General features: G+C 37.9%; 1 long non-coding RNA gene across 2 annotated transcripts in view; it reads right to left on the reverse strand.

Moving 5' to 3' along the window:
- Window positions 1-322: 322 nt before the first annotated feature.
- LOC132649775 (uncharacterized) overlaps window positions 323-17,947 on the reverse strand; it is a 40,225-nt gene continuing 22,600 nt past the window's right edge. The window contains exons 3-5 of one of the 2 annotated variants that reach the window (XR_009588297.1): window positions 13,035-13,170; window positions 1,869-1,927; window positions 323-827 (exon numbers count right to left, since the gene is read on the reverse strand). This is a non-coding gene — a long non-coding RNA (uncharacterized LOC132649775). Of the gene's footprint in view, window positions 985-1,868; window positions 1,928-13,034; window positions 13,171-17,947 lie in introns of both variants that reach the window. The other variant, XR_009588298.1, reaches the window with a different exon arrangement.

The following is a 17,947-nucleotide window of genomic DNA, read 5'->3' on the forward strand; positions in this document are numbered from 1 at the left end:
GTGCATGCTGTCCAAGCAAAATGGAGTCTTGGGTTCCTAATTTATTCTTTATGCATGGCTGTCTCAGAAGTATTCAAAATTTACCTGAATCACTGTGACAGACATATTTAAAATCATACCAAAACAGTGAGCTATTCAGTATATCATAGGATGCTAACACAGGTCGTCTTCCCTAATTTTATCACCCAGTACACATTTCTAATGTCAAAAACATTAATTAAAATAAAATTAAATTAATATGAAACAACCTAGTAGCTTTATTCAGTTTTTGATGTGCAGATGAGATTCCTTTATTACAACCCAAAGAATTTCTAATGTCAGATTTGACTTTTCTCATTTTATTGAAAATAGATTATTTTCTCACACAATACATCCTGATTACAGTTTCCTCTCCCTCTACTTCTCCCAGTTGTTCTCCACCTCCCTCTAGACCCACTCTCTTTCTTTCTTTCATTACAAAATACTTTTTTAAGCGATAACAGCCAAAGAGGACAAAATAAAATATAATAAGATAAAACAAAAAAAAACCATCACATCAAGGCTGGACAAAGCAAACCAACAGAAGGAAAAGAGGCCCAAGAGAAGGCACAAGAATCAGCAACTCACTCATTTACATACTCACAAGTTCCTAAAGATACTAAGCTAAAAGCTATAATATAGATGCTGAGGACCTGGTGCAGACCCATGTTGGCCATGTGCCTCCTGCCTCTATCTCTTTGAGTTCATGTGGCTTTGTTCAGTTGATCAGAGGATGTTGTTCTCTTGGTTTCCTCCATTCACTCTGGATCTTACACTCTTTCTGTCTCCTCTTCCACAGTGTTCTCTGACTGCAGAGGAGAGAGATTTGATGGAGATATACCATTTAGAGCCGTGTTCTCCAAGGACTCCTTTTTTTCTGCATAATGTCTGGTTAGGGGTCTTTGGATCTATTTTTGTCTGCTGCAGTAGGTAGCTTCTCTGATGAAGACTGAATAAGGCACTGATCTATGAGCATAACAGAATATCATTAGGAGTCCTTTTATTAATACTTTTCTTTTGAAGACCAGTAGTGTTTGGTTTTATCATATGTTTCGGGGCCATTTAGTCTCTGGTTCCTGGAAGCCAAGCAGTGTTGGGTACAGGTTCTATCTCATGGAGTGGGCAGTCACATCAGACATTGCTTGGCCTCTTCCACATGTTCTGTGCCACCATTGCCCTAGCATATCCCTCAAGTTAGACAGATTGTAGGTCAAAGGTTTTATGGTTGGGTTGGTGTTTACATTTCACTTTTGGTAGCCTGTACAGTACCTTTTCACACCAAAGACACTAGAACATAGGGGTAAAAACTCCATTTAGGCACCAGCTTGATTTTCCCCATATTCAATGAGCTGGGTGGGTATTGGGCCACACTGTCAGTTTGCAAACAGTAACTCATTATCTTTGCAAATGCAATAGCTTGGGTTGTTTGAGGATTATCATGTGATCTCTTTGGCCAGGAACTAAGTTGAATACAAACCCAGTCCTCGTAAGACAAACTTCCTTTGGTGACAACAGATGGCCAGTTAGAACTCCTTCTGCCCCATCGTCGGGAGACGTCATTAGGATTGCCTTTATATATTTCAGTAAGTTACTGCTGCACTGGGTTTCCATATTGTCCCTCGGATGTCCCTTGCTTTCAGCTGTCTCTCCCTGTATTCCCTCCCTCAACACATTTTTTCTCTCTCTCCCCACCTGATGTACCTGTTTCCATTTTGTATTGCCATCCTCCCCTGCCCACAGTCCACTCATAAAATCTATTATATTTCCCCCTCTCATGGTAATCCATATGTCTTCCCTCATCCCTTCCTCTATACCTAACCTCTCTGGTCTGTAGATGGTAAGTTGATTACCATTTATTTAATGGTTTATGGAGTGTCCCTGCAGGCTTCACAGATGACAGGAAAACAACCTGTGAAAAAAACAAAAAAATGAAACTTGGTTCAACTCATTTTTCAGTACCAGCACTGAAGCAAGACTTTAAGAGTCTGACATCAACTCATATATATTTTGCCATAATTATGCATTCGAAAAAGTTTTCATATTATAGTTAATTCAGCCATATGAGTACAACAAACCTCAAAACATGTTTGCATTGACGCTCTTTATGAAATGTGTATGTCATCCCATGTGAGACAGGGATGTGTCTTGGAGACCAGGTTTGGAGGAAGACAGGGAGCTATGTCAGTTGGCTTACCTGTTTTTGGCCTGGTCAGCTGGTATGCTCACAGGGAGTGCCTGCTGATGATAGAGGCCAGGATAGTGGGATAAGCTGAGGGAAGAAAGGTCGGAGGATATCTTTGTGGTCCATTGGATAGAGGTCAAAAAGGAAAGGCATGCGTTCTGCTAGAGATTTGGAATGAAACTTGGGGGCACTGACATCACGATAATAAAAATTTAAAAACATACCCAGTGGGAAGCTTTGGAATAATTTTGTTAGAGTTTGAGAAAATACAAAAGGACAGGCAAGCTGTGAATCTCAGCAGTCACGGGGAAACAGGACATTTAGAAAAGGAAGAGGGAAGACTATGCCTTTAGAGTTAGGCCAGCATGTTCAGCACTGGAGTTAGGATTCAGAAAAAAACAGGCAGAGTCAACAGACTTGCAGGTCAGCAACTCCATAAGGCACCAAACAGAGGGAATTTGGGGGGAAGAAGAAGTGGGTTATGCCTTTAAGGAGATAATTAGTCTTTCCCTTACTTTATCTTCTTGAGGGGTGGGGGAAATCTCTTAGCTAGCTCAGAAACTGACAAACTGACCTGGATTAACTTTTAGGGAAAGAGACAATGTTACATAATGTTCTAATCTTTGAAGCAGATAAGAATATTATGTTTTTACCCAGAATGAAGGTAGGTTCCATTGAAGAGAAGCCCATTCTCAATAGCCTTTAAGGGCTCCTTGTAATACAAGGGAGAAAATTATTCCACTGAATAATTTATAGTGGTGGTGAAAGGTCCAACAATAAACTTGTTTTTTTTTTATTGTTTCATCCAATGAAATGGGGCATGTAGTGAAATTTTAATCCAGTAACATGGCTGCCTTGACAAGGGATTATGTTCAGGTCTGTGTGAGCTGTCTGGAATACAGACATATCCTTAGTATACTCCTTTAATCCCACTAACTTGAAAACACACCCATAATTCCTCTGGATGGAATTAAGTACACAGCTTTAATCCCCAACAGCGATGTCTAATTTAGGGACAGACAAAGCGATGAATCTGAGAAAGATTTGACAGAATGAGTCAGAGATAGAATGCAGCCAACTCTCAAGAGAACAGACAGGAGAGAGAAGCTACTTAAGAGCAGTGCAAAGAGAGAGCAAGAGATTACGAGACCTCAGTGGACATACCATTCACTATGCTTGTATTGAAGAGTTTAAGTTAGCCTGGGTATAATAGCCTGAGTATAACTCCATTTTGAAATAAAGAGCCATCTTGACAGGGAGCTGAATTCAGGTACTAGGAAATATCACACAATGTACACTTGGCAGAAAACAAAGTTAACTCTCCTAGCAATAGCTTCCAGGAAATATTAAAGAATAAATGCTTCATAGAAAATAGAGACAATCTCCCTGGCAATAATTAATGAGAATCGGTTGGGAATCAGGTGGGAAAATTCTCCCCAAGGTTTCAGATATAGTTTAGAAAAATAGCAATTGTGATCATGTGCCTTAGGCAATTGTGCCTTAGGGAAGGTCACCTCACCCCTCTAACTTTTACATCAAGGACATATGCCCCCCCCATTTGCTGTCATAGAAACATGTGTCCCCCTGCTTGCTGTCATGGAAACCCTCTAACCACAAACTTTCCCTTTAAAAACCCTGCTCACTCAGGAATCGGGGTCCCACTTCTCTACTGCTGCATCAGTGAGACTTCAGTCCCAAGTTCAATTGCTCTTGTAATAAAGCTCTCTTGCTATTGCATCGAGTCATTTCCTGGTGGTCTCTGAGGATTCCGTGAACCTGGCATTACACTATCACACTCTGTACACTTACATTCCCCCCCCCCATACTGTGCTTTTCACATGTCTTTATAAAGGCCTTCTTGTTCAAGTCTTTTACTTTTGCATGGCACACTTTCTCTTGTGTTTATCTCCAGTGGTTTCTTTCTATTCCTCCTTCTTGCTTAAGTCATATATGTTAATTATGTGTGCTTGTTCAAATGTGTGTTCTCTAGGGAACTTCTTAAATTTTGTTCTGTTTTGCTTTAGTATCAGCAAACCCCCTCTTCCCCCCCAATTCACCCCTTTCCTTTTTCCTTCTTTCCCTTCTTCTCCTGGTGTGTGTGTGTGAGCATGTGTGTGTGTGTGTGTGTGTCCCTTTCTCTTTCTCTCTATTTCTTTCTTCCTCTTCATATTTTCTTAGTCTTTTTTATTTTCTGGGAAAGTTCTCATGTACCCTAGTGTACTATGAAAATCTAATTTTCTATGTAGCAGAAGATGACTCCAGACCCTTCTGTTTCCACCTATCAAGTGCTGGCATTATAAATGTTATGATATGACTAGTCAGAATCATTCTTACAAGCTTTTTTTAAATGTTAGTTGTCCTTACCAAACACTTATCTCAGTCTGTAGTTACTTGTTGAATCATTTTCATATAATAATTTGTAGAGGAACTTCACAATGTTTTTTCCATCTAGACTCTAAATTATATTGAATAAAATCTGTGTTTCTCTTGATCACTATAACTGCATTGCCTGTGATGATTGCTAAAATAGAGTTGTAACTGTTTAGCAAATAAAGAAACTGAAGAAAGACATAAGTCATAGAATTCATAAAACTTTGTTTCAGCATTAATCTGCCTTTAAAGGAACTTTAGTAAGTAGAGTTTAATAAAATCACTTATTTAAATATGATAGCACTGAAAAAAAAGAGAGAACAAGAGAATTCATGGAGACAGTACAGTAGAGTTTGGGAGGACAATACAGTTCAGTGTAGTTCAGTTGAGTGCAGTTGAGTTCATGTAATCCAGTTTTGTGAAGTTCAGACGCAGTATTTTCTAGGTAGAGCAATTCAATAAGAAGTGTAGAGAAGCCAGTTTGGATCAGTCAGCCTGGAGAGGAGTGTTGATCCAGAACAGATGAGTTGAACCAGCCAGCCAGAGTTCAAAAAGAACTACAAAGGGTGAGCTTATTCAGCAGTCTCAGAGGCTGAAAACATTCTAGACCTAGTTTAGCCTACAGAGGTTGGAAGCTAAAGCCTTTAAGGTCCGGGCTTGCAAAAGATAAGATTGCATGGAGGCTAAAAGCTTCTAGGCATAGGCTTATGGACATTTAGATAGAAACACTCTGGGATCAACCCAAGACATGTATTAATAAAGCTTGGGTATGGCTCTCATCTCATCCCCTCATTCAAGGAAATAAAAATGACATTTACAGTGACAGCTCACTATGTTAATGATGAATGAATTATGTTCCTGAGCCCAATATTTTTTTAAATCCATGAACTAGGTGGCTTAAGATAATGAATGTATTATTTTTATTTTTAAAGCAAAATGTGGACTTCTCAGATTTTCTATCATGAACATTAAATGAGAAATAAAATTCATTATTCCATTGATCTCAAGACAAGATCTTGAGATTCATTACTTTAAAATAAACCATAAATACTTTCATCTTGGCAAAGCCAGAAGGTTGTAAAGGTAAAAATGATTAGGAAAATTTAAGATAGCAATATTTCACAATTGAGAGATGACCTCTTAAAGACAGAGCAAGAAAATATCACAAGGCAACAGGTCCTCTTCTGCTCTAGAGCTGTGGCCGTAACTTCTAATATGGTTATTTAGCTACCAAAATTCTGATTAAAAGAATGTTATTTTAACTGATATTAAAGATAGCATTGGGTTTTAACCTATTTCTTTTACGTTTAATATTTCTCAACTTTTTTTTCTGTCAGATTTCTTTTAAAATGTAGCATTCTGGATGTTTAAATTACAGACTTAGTTATCAGTAACTGAAAAGTAGCAGAGAGGAGTTAATTTTAAAATTACTAAAACATGAATAGGAAGATTGCCTCTAACCTATCCAACCTCCAAGACAGTTTGTGAAAGAATGCACAAAAGGTGCAATGGAAGAACAGCAAGGACACTTGTTTCCAGAGTCTTTAGTTCATCTTCCTTTGGGGAGGCTGTCATGTAAATTAAGTTGAAAGGCTGTGTTTCTACTTATTCAAATCCTGACATGTTAAAGCAATTCCACAAATAGCATCTTATTATGTTCGTTTCAACTGTTTCCTCTCCGTCTCCCGCCCCCACCCCCATTTTGACATATCTATTTGCTTTCTCTCCAATAATCAATTGTGATTCTCTATTCCATACATTAATTCAAAAAACAGAGATTTAGGGGATTCTGCCGACAGATTGGTTTGTGCATAAGTGTGAAACAAGTTTGTCACCATCGCCCCTTCAACCTCTTACTGGAATTTTCAGAAAAACATGTCTGCAGAAAAGCATTTATCTCTCCTTGGTTTAATCTTAAGCGTCCTGTCAAGATTTGTAGTAATTACCATATCCTACTACATGGCTTTGATTGCCTTTTGTACTCTTTGAGGAAGAACAATGCAGCCTGTTTTCTCCCAGTGTTTTCTGAGAGCAGTTTTGTATCTTTAGATCAGGCTTCCGAATATCTCCATGAATACAAAGGGTTCTATTCTTCCATTCAATGTAAAAGAATTGCACAAATAACCACCCATACACATAATTTGCTTGTGAGAAATAAATAGTACCCTGAAAATATCAAAAACATCATTGAAAATTACACACATCAATCATTTAAAATTCTATTATCACACTTCAACACTTGAATTAGAAAATGTTAAACATTAGCATTACAAAATATGAATGCAGAACTTGACATGAATGATTTTTCCACCTTCAAACTTTTAATTTTAAGCCAAGCTTGGTGGGACATGAGTATAATACCTCCAGTGGGAGGCAGGAAGATCACCCATTTGAAGCCAGCCTGATCTACACAGAAAGTTCCAGTCAAGAGCTACAAAGTGAGTCACTTCTTCACATTGCAGAAAATTAAAATAAATAAAATTAATAAACTCTTAATTTCAAAGTCTACAGTTTTCCAGCAGGCTTTACATATTTCCTCTGGGTTTTAATTAAGGGAGGCTTTATATTTTTCTCACCGTTGCTCTCCTTGTAGATTTACAATGTGGTTACTAGAAACAAACAAACTGCCCTGACACCTGTCCCGTAAAGTTCCTTCCTGGATTACTAGCATAGTTTCCATATTACTGTATATTACCACGTATCTATTCATATTTCCTATGTTTCTATTTTGGATAATATGTAATTCAGCATATATTTTAAAAATGCTTTATTGGATATCCTTATGGATACAATTAATGGCTGTATCTGCAGTGGACTGTGACTTAATGGTTCACAGTCCCATCATTCCTATGCCCCTTTCACTATAGCCAGAAATATCCAGGCAAGTATAAATTTATACCAGTAGGTAAAAGGGTTAGAACTTAACCATCTGCCACTGTTTAAAGTCCTATATTTGCCACCTTCACACAACCATATTAGCGTGCACGCAGAAACAGGAGTCCTTTGTGAAGTGTAACAGCACTCTCCACAGTGGATCTGAGTACAGACAAGACCTCCATTCGCAGGCAGCCTTTACCTGCGGAGTCTACCGATTGCATCCCGGCAATTTCAGGGAAAAAAAAGCATCTGCGTTAAATCGAGTCTTAATCCTTTTTAAAAAAATTATTTCTTGATTGATTCTTTGGGAATTTCACATCATGTACCCCAATCCCACTCAATTCCCAGTCCTTCTATACTTACACTCCAAATAAAATATTTCTTTTAAAAAAGGAAAACAGTTATATCTTTCTGACCTCTGACCTCTGGGCATTGACCTGCTCCTTTATCAATTGCAGCCTTTTCCTCATACTAGTCACATCTGTTGCGACTCCAGTGCTGCCAGGCTTGTTCTACTCTAGCCTCCATCTTCTCTGTCTCTCCATCACATATTCATTCTACATAGTGGCATTGGGAGGTCTAGTGTATCACAGAGTATCCTCTTTTGCCCAAACGGCTTTACTTGCAAATGTTCGTTGCAATGAGTCGTTGTTCTAGTTTGAAGCTTCTGGCTTCTGCTACACCATCAACACTGGATATTCATCTAGACTCCCTTGAATAACCTGCTGTTGCCCTGAGTCATGGCGATCCTGTAGGACCAGCTCCTTTGCATGTTCCAGCAGCTCACAGATGGAGTAGATGTTGGGGAGGGCCAACTCAGGGCCCTGGACCTGGGCCTGAGTGGTAGCTGAGTTGGTTGTTAGCCCTTAAGACGGGTAAGGCCAATTCTCTTGTGTGTGGCCTTCAGAAGCCTTAATTCTTATGAATATTTCCTAAATAACACAGTATAACATCTATATATTACAAATATGCTTATATAATGTAAATTACACACATGCACATTAATATATCTTATACATCTATATATTACACATATATAATTAAGATTGCATTAGGTGTTGGGAATAATCTAGACATAATCTAAAGAACATACGAGGACTGCGTAAATTATACAAAAATACAGTTGTACACAGGGGACTTGTACACCCTCCGTTTGGAATTAATGACATTTCAATAGTCAGCATGCATTCTGTGTTCCAAATTCTTTTTCATGCCTTTTCTGTTCTTTTCAAACCCAACACACACACTGGTTTACATTTTTTTTTTTCTATAAAAAGCATCTCCTTAAACAATTGGACCTTTTCAGTCTTTTACCCTGGAAATTGAGAAATTGACTGATTCATCAATTAGGATCATATCCTTAAACAAACATTCAGTTTTAGGGGATCTTATCTAACTTCCTGGTGTGGTATGACCTCTTGATGCTGTGTCTCCATCTTGGACCTACCTCCCTTTCAAAAAATCTATAATCACACAATCAACTGTTCTCTTGATATAGGAGTCTTTAGTAAGTTACCTTCAGTTTAAATGTGCAAAGCTGAGCTCACGATATCGCTCCACCGTTATCATTAATACAAAGGTGTTCTCCCAATTCTGTCTCAGTCGAGAGCAATTACAGTAAGGCATATTTGAGGAAAACAGCACCTTTGACAGGTGTAGTTATATACTAAAAGTTCTGATAGTGATCCCAGCCCTAAGCACTTTAGGCAGGAGAATTATTGAGTCTTAGTATCTCCTGTACTACCTATCAGGACTCTGTCTCAAATTAGACCCACTAATAGATTTTATGTTTGTGAATTACAGTAGCAATATAAAATTTCCGATACATAGCCTCAACTCAGAAGGTCCCTAGTGTGTGCTCTTTGGGGAGGTAGCAAGGGCCTTTATGTCCATGGACTAAGGAAATGAAGGCACAATCTTATTGCATTAAAGTGACAGAAAAAGAAAGCGAGGCAAAGAGGGTTGGAAAGAAATGCAAAACGGTGTCACCATGTAGACTGTCATTCCTGGATAGTCTCTTTAAAAACTGATGAAATGAAACAGTTCCTTAGGAAGCAGAATACAGAGAAAAACCACTGCCTGTCACCTGTGGTTTCTTTTTACTAATTATCATCAAAGTCTGCCCCACCAGATGAGTATCCATTGCGCTTTTTTGCTTTGGTATCCATTCTTTATGGAAAACAAGAGATGCAAATAACTAGGGAAGGCCAGGAAGCTCTGAAACAATCCATGAACAGTGCTTGAGAAACTCGTGTATTCTTTTTCCACATTTAATGGTGAATGTCTTCTAAACACAGATGGACAGCGTTTCTTCTCCAAGTTGTACTTCAATATTTTAGAGCCACTTTTTTAATTGTAAGAAAAAAAATCACTGTCCAGAAATACTTTTGTTAGAGGAATAATATCTTAATAATGTGCCTTATAATTTTGAAAGAGACTCAAAACACATAAGCATTCTGATACAGCTGCTAATAATTTCATGCATATTTACAGCCAGGGTTTCTGAGTCATTTCCCACATTATTCCTGAAATTAGAAACTACCTGGCACTATATTTTACTCCATTTGTACCTCTCAATTTGTTTGATATTTGGAGTGTTGATGATTAAACTAAATTACATGACTTTTAATGTCTAATCATGAAGTAGTATCTTTCTACATTTTCTATTTAAATTTTAGCAAGGATCTTATTTCTCCATTTTTATTTTTCCTATTTTAGCAGCCATGAAATAGAATAATATTTTTATGTGAATGAGTTTTGAGATCTAAACAAATTTACATAAGGAATCAATGTTAGAAAAGTTGCTTTGACATTGATTATTTTTTAGTCCACAAAACATTATGCCAACACATACATACTTACATATTTGCATACATATACATTCAAAATAAAAATAATTATATTTTAAAAGTTTCTTATTAAGGCCTAATTTTTTCCATTATTGAGTATAACATCAATAGTTTCCTAAAAAAAAAAAAAACACCCTCAATTTTTGTCTCCTTTGGTTGTTAATATAAATATATATGTTGCATAAAATATTTGAACAGCAAGTGATTCAAAAGAGAATCAAATCCAATAATATAAATTTGTAAAAATATCATAATCAGCCTCCAAATCATAATACTGTGAAGTTCCTTGTTTTATGTAGCAAGCATGGTAGTAGTTGTAACTATGACTGTTTAATATTTTCTTTCCAACTCATTTCTGAGTGTACTTCCATTATAATTATTTTACATCATTTCTAGAATATAATGATAGTTAGAGCTAACTTTTACATTTAATATACATGAGTGAACTTATTTTTCAAAAACACAATGATACCCTGGTATCTGAAACCAATATCACTTTGTTGTTTATGGGTTAGATCAGGTAGATAAATCAAGCAAATAAAATGATCTGTTTTGAAAGGAAAAAAAAATGTGTTTGATCATTAGATTAATTTCTTTCTATAGAAAAATGTTTTGTCTTTGCTGAAATTAGCTGGTACATACCCTGCTGTGGAAAGGATGATGGTGTCAATCATTTTCTACCAATGAGCAATATTTAAGAATGTTAAAAACTGGTCATACACGTCACCTCTATAATCACAGCACTGGGGAGGCAGAGGCAAGGTAACTAACGCAAGACTGAAGCCAGGCTGGGGTATATAATGAGTTCTAAGCCAACCTGCCACAGTGATACCCTATCACAAAGCAACCAAACAAATCATTGAAAGCATGAATACACTGTGGTCATGCTTAACAGATGGTTTATGTATAAAGAACATTCATATACATAGCAGCAACATTCATGGCATTTCATATTCATAAAATAGCACATGACTGCCCTGCTAGAGAAGCAGTGAACAAGTTTTATTTCACCTAGAAGTTAATTTCTTTTTATAGCCCTTTGTCCTAAGACAGTACTTTGTTTGGTGTTTATGAAAGTAAGTGGGACCAGGTGGAGTTGAGGGAGGAGGCTACAATTGGGATGTAAAATTAATAAATTGTAAAAAATAATAATAATAATTTAATAACATAAAAAATGAAAAGGGCAATTTGCCTGATGTTTAGCAGTAGCTCCTTAGCACAGTCACACATGAAGCTCAATATTACAATAACCATACCACAGTACATGTAACCATTGTACAGTAGGCATTGGCTTATGCATACAATGGAAACATAGGCCAACCTAATTTTATAAAAAAAACAACAAAACAAAATGAAAAAAACAAAGGAAAGCAAAAGATATAACTAAATATAAGCAGGAACTAACCCAGCTGTGGGAAGTTCTACAGCTACAAAGAAAACTAGGAAAAACTTGGGAAGATGCTTTGGACAGACCACTAGGTGCCACTGTTTTGTGAAAACTACCCAAAACAAAACACCCCTCTTTATGATAGTATAACTGATATATAATTTTTATTCCTTTCTTTTTATGTTGCAGTCATTTATTAATGTGAAGAGATGCCATATTATATTTACAACGCAATTATTATTTATCTGGGATTAGTTAAGTGCACACAAACATGAGATATAAAGCCATTTGTGAAGTATAGAATTTACCAACATGAATGGAAAGTTTTGGCTGTCAAAGTTGAGCTACTTATAATCAATAATTTAAAACCCAAACCTTAAGAGACTGGAATGCATGTGATGCAATTGCTGTATAAATTGAAAAATATATTGCATAAATATTTCAAAGTGTCTCACTGCTTGGATTAAAAATATCTGTTCTACATTACTGCTTATATCAAGTTAGAAATGAGATTGCATATAAAGTAATAGCAAAAATTTTACTGAAAGTAAAAGTAAATATGCTTAATCCAGTAATTGTCGAGTGTGTTAAATTGGTGATAAGTGGGTCTACATAAAATTGAGGAGAATGAAATTACCCTCAGCAGTAAGCAACCCACTGATAGCCATATAGATCAGAGTTTTTCATATACGTAGCACATAAGGACATAATTTGTCTGTTCGGTAAAATAAATCTAAGCAAGTCAGCATGAATATAATCACTGAGTGTCAAAAAGAATAATGCCTATTTGGTCTAGCATAATTCCTCCCACAAATTCCCCCTCCACACAGGAGTATGTAAGGAAATCTGTAAGACATTCTTTTGCATAGAGAAAAAGGCTTTTCAATTCTAACTCAGACAATTAAAACAGTTAATGTTGATTAGTAAACTATTATCTAGTTAGCAAAGCTATATAACAGGCTCTCTGTCATCTGATAATTTTTTCATACATACTCAAACTGATATGCTGTTACAGCACAGGATTTTGTGTTAGTCATTTATTGCCACATAAAATTGTATCTCAAAATTTATCAGCATAAAATTGTCAGCACTTTTAAAAGATTTAACTTTCATATTTTTTTTATTTCAGTCTTTAGTGGGTGTGCACACATGTATACAGGTGCCCACAGAGGCCAGGAAAGGGCATTAGATCAACTGGAGCTGGAATTACAGGTGGGTGTGCGTTGCCTGACATGAGTGATGGGAACTGTACTCAAGTCCTTTGCAAGAACAGCAAATGTCCTTCGCCACTGAAACATCACTCCAGCCCTATCATCACTCATATTTAGGGACCGGCCGTCTCACGTCTCACCTGGAACTGAGGGATCTACTTCCAAGTCCTTTCTTATGTGCTTGGCAAGCTTCCCTTTCTCTTTGATAGAGACTTTACCTTCTCACTGGACAGGCTTCTTTCCGGGCTTCCTGCAATATGGATGACTTCCTGGCCCCTGAACAAACATGATGAGAAAGAGTGAGCAACCAAGAGAGAGGCTCCAGTTGATAAAACCTAACCTCAGAATTGACACAGCATCATGATTTTCACTATTCATTCAATGTGCTTCAGCTTAAACAAGCCCAGTTCGGGGAAGGTGATTGTACAGTTGCACGAATATCAGAAGTGTGGATCACGGGAAACTACCTACCGCATGATCACCAATGTCTTAGTTATCCTTCACATATCATTGAATTGGACTAAAGGTTTTCTAAAATAAAAGTTTGCTTTGTCAGCTTTTAACTGATTATCAGACAACCAGTTTATTTTAAAGATAGCCTTGCCATGTTGTGAAAGCACATGATTACTGTACTGGCATCACCAAGTAAAGAAACAGGGAAGGGATTCTGTTACTGCATCTTCATGTCACCCAGGCAGGGTTTCTGATAAATAGAAGTAAATACTTCAATTAGAATACGATGGTTTCAAGATATTGCTTCTTAAGATCATTCACATTGCTAAATTATGAATTAGTGCATGGGCCATATGAATAACATGATCTTAGCAAAATGCTGCTCTGTGAAAACCCATCTTTCATCTGAAATGTATATAAATTCCCTTATGAGTCTTCTGAAGACACAAGTGTCTTCATCTTGTCTAAAGTGCAAATTAGACCATGAAGGAGATCCAGCTGCGCTGCTTTCACCCATGATCAGCTCCACTGACTGAACTGGGTTGTTCCTTCACTGTGCCAAGTATCTACCTCCTCAAGTTGTGACCTGGATTGAAGATGGTACTTGCAGAAAGTGACAAATAAAACTTCATATTTTATTACTCTCTAATGACTCAATATAAACAATTCTCCGGGTGCCCAATAATCTTTGAGTAACCTGGAAAGTGGCTTTGGCGTGTACTATGTATAGCAGATATATAAGAATACATGAAATGCCTAAACATGAAAACAGAAGGAAGAACAAATTTGACTACATATGTCCCTCACTTCCATTTTTTTTATGTGTCTTTTTAGGGGCATGGGTGCAGAAAGGGGAGGGAAGGTGGGATTGGAAGGGGAAGAAAGAGGGGGCTACAGGAGGGGGTACAAAGTAAATAAACTGTAATTAATAAAAAATAAAATTAAAAAAAGCTAACAAAAAAAATCAATGGTTTAGAGTCAGGATAGCAGAAAAGAAGCTAGGAATGTGAAGCACAGAAAAGATACACCCAAAAGGGAAGTCTGAGTAGAGCCATGCTGATTGTACAAGATGGAAAAACACAAAGAAGGCTTCTTCCCATTCTTCTGGGAAGAAAGTACAGTCTATGTCTCCTCCACAGCCATTTGAAGGTTTAATATTTCTCCACTTTATAGGTAAAAATGCTGGAAACAAAATCATTGTACTGTGAATAAACTTCAGGTGGTAAACTGACAATATCTTCTCTGATGAGGAAAAATACAAGAGGGCCTGGAAAAATCTATTGAAGTTACAAGAAAAATCATTTTTTTTTTCTAATCATAATGAATTAAGTCAACAGTATAGACAAGTTATAAAATAATTTTTATCTTCAGTTTCTTCTGTGAAAAATGAACAGGCAGAGAGAACTGTGTATTCAGAGTGAACTGAATGTATGATAATATTTTGTGGAAAACCATGCATCTTCGACAGCAGAGTGTCCTGGGTCATCAGAAGGTAGCTCTGCTTCATTTCTTTAGGCTATTTCACAAGTTTTTATTATTATTATTAATTACAGTGCATTTACTTTGCATCCCAGCTGTAGCCCCCTCCTTTATTCCTTCCCAACCTCACCCTCCTTCTCTCATTTCCTCCCATGCCCCTCTCCAAGTCTACTGATAGCAGTGGTCCTCCTCTCCTTCCCTCTGACTTTAGCCTTTCAGATCTCATCAGGACTGGCTGCATTGCCTTCCTCTGTGGCCTGGTAGGGCTGTGCCCCTCTCAGGCGGAAGTGATCAAAGAGCCAAGCACTGAGTTCATGTCAGAGACAGTCCCTGTTCCCCTTACTAGGGAACCCACTTGAATACTGAGCTACCGTGGGCTACATCTGTGCAGGGGTTCTAGTCACAATTTTTAACACACTGAACAAAGCAGTTGATGAATAGCTGTGCCACCTGGCTGTGATTGATTTGACCTCTTCTCTGTGCACAATTAACTTTGCCTCCATTTGAAGTTCCCGTTAGTATTCCCTCATTCCATGATGGTTTGTGCTCTAGCTATGACTCCTTCGAACCAGTTATCCATCTCATAGTTCCTGTGTTATCATTAAATATCAGTAATGTATGCATATTTTATGTCTGCATGAGTCATCATTTTACCTTTTACTGAAAAACTGTCTTTTCACAATGTATCTTGATGCTAAACACACGGTATGAGACTGTTGTGAATCCTTAGCAGATAAACTCCCTCATGCTTTAAAATACAATTATAATATTTTGAAGCTTAAAGTAATATCAAATTCACAAAGACCGTTTATAAACATTTTGCAGAATGAAGGTATGCAATGCAAGTTGTAGATTTGCTGCAATGTTAGGTCCTCATCCTGCAAACCATGAACCACATGTGAAACTCCTCTACTTTTCTATGTCCTCAAAATAAATAGACTTCCATAGCTACTTCATAACTTACCGGGTTTAGAAATTTGTTACACTGTGGCCAATTAGAATTTAGCACTCTTGTAGCATGACACTTCATTTCTCTCACCCTTCCAGAACGACAGAGGTAACATAAATATCCGTTAAATGATGCCAGTGTATCCCTGAGGCTCCGTAAAGACAGAAAATAAATACTTGCATTCATGTGAATATTCCATTTTCCCTAGCAAGTAGTATACTGTGACTCATTTGTCTTTCTTAGTGCTGTAGTATTTGTTATCTATTGCTGCTTAGCAAATGACTTCAGAACTTAACTACCCCATCATACCAATAAAGGTTCATTATCATACACTACACAATGTCTTGAAGAGATAGTGGTGATGCTGGCCATGGGTAAAGGCATGTGCCCATGAATGGGCTACCTGATCAATCTCAGCCAGCCTTAGTCTAACATATGTCTGCTCAGAACCTGAGCTATAAGTTTTTGCAGGTGTAGTCATCCTGGACCTCAGTGTGTCCTAAATACAATGTGACTCTTATCTAAACAAATAATGAGATTTTGGAGACAAAGAGAAGCATGTAGTGACACAGGTATGTGAGCACAGAGGCAGAGGTGGCAATGGTAAATCCACAAGATGACGAAAACTTAGCATTGCCAAAACTACTTGAAATGTATGGGACAACACAGAATTCTTCCCTGGAAACCTCAGGTGAGATGTTTTCATGCTCACACCTTGATTCTAACTTCTGTTTCCCAGAACTGTGAGAGTATAAACATGTCCAATAAGTCACTGTTATTTGGCTCTTTGTCTAGACAGCTCTGGGAAAGAAAATCACCATACTCCCATCATGCTGAATAAAACAAACAAACAAACAAACAAATAACCTACCTCATATTATTATATTTTAAGCCTTTCATTTTTCTTTCTTTCTGATTTGGCATTGTAGCATGACTATCCTGTACTTTATGGCTAATATCTAGTTATAAATGAGTTACATACCATGTTTGTCTTTCTGGGTCTGTGTTCCTTCACTCAGGATGATCTTTTCTAGTTCCATCGATTTTCCTGCAAATTTCATGATGTCCTTTGTTTTTAATAGCCAAGAAGTATTCCATTATACAAATGAGCCACATTTTCTTTCTTCATTCTTCAGGTGAGGGGCATCTAGGTTGTTTCCAGATTCTGGCTATTATGACTAAAGCTGCTGTGAACATAGCTGAGCAAATGTCTTCATTGTATGGTGGAGCATCTTTTGGGTATATGCCCAGGGGTGGTATAACTGCGTATTGGGATCAAACTATTCCCAATTTTCTGGTGTGGGGATTGGGAGTAGGGAGAGAGGGAGAGAATGGAAATCAGGGGTGTGGAGGGGCATCTCTGTGGTTTGCCAGAAACCTGGGATAAGGGAGGCCCCAGAATGCTTATGGGGGGTGACACTAGCTGAGACTCCTAGCAATGGGGGATATGAAACCTGAAGTGACCATCTCCTGTAGCAGGCAATGGAGGGATAAGGACATCAACATTCACAAAACTTTTGATCAAAATTTGTCCTGCTGACAAGGTGTTCAGGGACAAAGATGAAACAAAGACGGAGAGAATGGCCAACCAAAGACTGAGACCCATCCCATGGGAGAGAACCAATTCCTGACACCATTAATGTCACTCTGCTATGCTTCTAGACAGGAACCTAGCATAACTCCTCTGAGAGGGTTCACCTGGCAGCTACACCAGACACCCACAGTCAAACATCAGACAGAGCTCAAGTAGTCTTATGGAAGAGTTGGAAGGATTGAGGGAGCCAGAGGGGTTAAGGACTCCACAAGAAGATTTACAGAACCAACTGTTTTGGGTCTATGGGGGCTCACAGAGACTCAACCACCAACCAAAGAGCATGCATGGACTGGTTCTAGGCCCCTTATACATATATAGCAGGTAAACAGGTTGGTCTTCATGTGAATTCCCCACTAATGGGAGTCAGGCTTTTTGGATCCCATTCCTCTATCTGGGCTATCTTGTCTGGCCTCAGTGGAAGAGGATGTACCTAGTTCTGCAGTGACTTAATGTGCCAGGGTGGGTTGGTACCCCATGGGTGACTTCTCCCTTCTCTGAGCAGAAGGAAAAGAGAGAATTGGGAGGGGTTAATGGGAGGGTGATGGGGAAAAATAATGGGAAGAGAGAAGGGGTCTGTG

This window comes from Meriones unguiculatus, chromosome 21 (genome assembly GCF_030254825.1).
Source record: "Meriones unguiculatus strain TT.TT164.6M chromosome 21, Bangor_MerUng_6.1, whole genome shotgun sequence".
In the NCBI taxonomy this organism is placed as follows: Eukaryota; Metazoa; Chordata; class Mammalia; order Rodentia; family Muridae; genus Meriones; species Meriones unguiculatus.